Raw genomic sequence first — 2,148 nt, forward strand, 5'->3', positions numbered from 1 at the left:
CCTAGTTGCTCCAGAGGCGTGCAGCCTCTGACATATATAGCAATTCTAAGTTGCTTTGAATAAAAGCGTCAGCTAAAGAAAAAAAAATTATAATTTGTGTATGGCCAGAATAAAAATGTGATCAGAATTAAAAAAGGACAAGCTAAGTCCTCAGTCTGTGCTGGTAAGTATGTATACGTCAAGCTCTTGATCCAGTGTCTAATTCAAACAAATGATAATTGAGTAATTAAATTGACACACTTGCTGATTTATTTATTGTGCCTTTCAATGACTGTTAGCGTTCCATTTTACATTAGAAGACGCCCAAGCTAGCTCTTTGTCTGGTACAGAGTTTTTCTTTCTATTCGGAAAAAAGTGTTCAACAGTGATGTGAATCTTTGGGAGGCACAAATCTGCTAGGGCTGCTCGATTGTGGAAAAAATAATAATCAGGATTATTTTGGTCAATATTGAAATCACTAGGGCTGTAATCTCCCTCTCAACTAGTCGTTCTGGCTCGACCAAAATTCTGATGTCGAATTTTTGCCGTGTTAATTTGATCAGGTGGAAAGCACTAATTGCTAATGGGGGTTTTCAGTACACAAGCAACAGTCTGTCTTCAGAACACCCCCCTTGTTTTCAAGGATTGGGATTGGCCCAACCCACTGGAGACAGATTAAAGAAAGTACTAGAAAGCCCTGGTCTGGTGGTTTGGTGAATATTTAATTGCGACCGTTTAATTCACAGTCAGTCCTCCTCTACCATGTCAAAGACATTGGCAGTGTGGCAGCATTTTACAAAAATAGATAACGGAGAAAAAGTCGAATGCAAAGTTTCCAAGCAACAGTTTGTATGTCACAGCTCGACTACAACCATGGCACATCACACATCGGTAAGCTAACTTGTCTGCGTTAGATTGCCTTGTCTATTTTGAATAGGCTATATGAACATATTAGAATTGGCATATTTAAGTGTTTTTTTAATAATCGTTTTAGAACTGCAGGCGCATCCACCCGCAACAATGGTAGCGTTCCCAAGACACACCCAGACCACACTGGATGTTAAACCTCCTCTATCATCCAAACGCAAAATATCAAGAATTGTCAACTTTATTTCTCAGGATATGAGTCACAAGTTTTTAAGAACTTATTAAATTTCACAAATGTATTTGAAATACTTGTGGATTTGAGCATTTGATTTATTTATTTATTTGTATTTGTTCTGAGTGACACTGCCTTGTTGTTGTTGTTGTGCACTTTATTTTGTTTCTGCTCTCGTCTTGATAAGGTTTGTTTTAATAATTATAAATATATTGTTTTATTAAAGTGGACATGACTTTTGTGTTTAAGAGTAAAAGCTTTAAGTTAATAGTCTATTTGTGTCTCAGCCGCAAAGCTGAGCTCCTATGTTCAGCCGCTCTGTGCGAGGACATACACGGCTTAAATAATAGTGTCTGTCGGTTATTATAACATATGACAAAAACAATTGTCGTTATATTATGTTGCATATTCGTCAACAGTTCTTGTGCTAATGTCAAAAGTTGACATAGTACTATTTTTGGAAATCATAGGCTATGATATTGCGCAGGTGCACATGATGCAGAGCCAACAGATAAGTGTAATTTCAGTGCAAAATAATTAGGTCAAAAACAATTTAATAGATTGCAAATAGCCTACCAGTTTTTATGTTTATTTATAATAAATTTAGGCAGACAAGGCTACCAAGGACTGCACAGCTAATTAATCGAACGTTTCTCCCCCCCAAGTCAATTTTTAGTCGAAATTTCAGGACTTCAGTCAGCCAAGATTTTCTTTGGTTGCTTACAGCCCTAGAAATCACGATTATTTAACATGATTACTCATTAACCTTTGGATATAATAGATAGTGTCCAGGGTATAATCTTTTAGTGTTCTTTATCTCACAGAAAGAATCTTTGGATGAGAATGAAATCTGTTTTACTACTATGAGTCGGTTCAGCTTTTACAGATATTATACAGCTAATGAACAATTCCAGATAAATAACGCAATAGACATCACACGTCACATTTTCACTCCCTCTGACCACTACTAGCCTACTGTCAGTACTAAACATTGTGCTAAAATATGAACAATAATATTGCCCCCAGTTGGCTTATTTACTAGCTACCTAAGGAAAAATCCAACACATAGA

At 36.4% G+C, this 2,148-nt stretch overlaps 1 protein-coding gene across 1 annotated transcript in view; it reads right to left on the bottom strand.

Annotated features, from left to right (window-relative positions):
• LOC116699058 (pre-mRNA-splicing factor ATP-dependent RNA helicase DHX15) overlaps window positions 1-2,148 on the bottom strand; it is an 11,394-nt gene that overhangs the window by 6,141 nt on the left and 3,105 nt on the right. The gene's annotated exons all lie outside the window — the stretch shown is intronic.

The sequence above is a fragment of the Etheostoma spectabile genome, chromosome 2, assembly GCF_008692095.1.
Source record: "Etheostoma spectabile isolate EspeVRDwgs_2016 chromosome 2, UIUC_Espe_1.0, whole genome shotgun sequence".
NCBI lineage: Eukaryota > Metazoa > Chordata > Actinopteri > Perciformes > Percidae > Etheostoma > Etheostoma spectabile.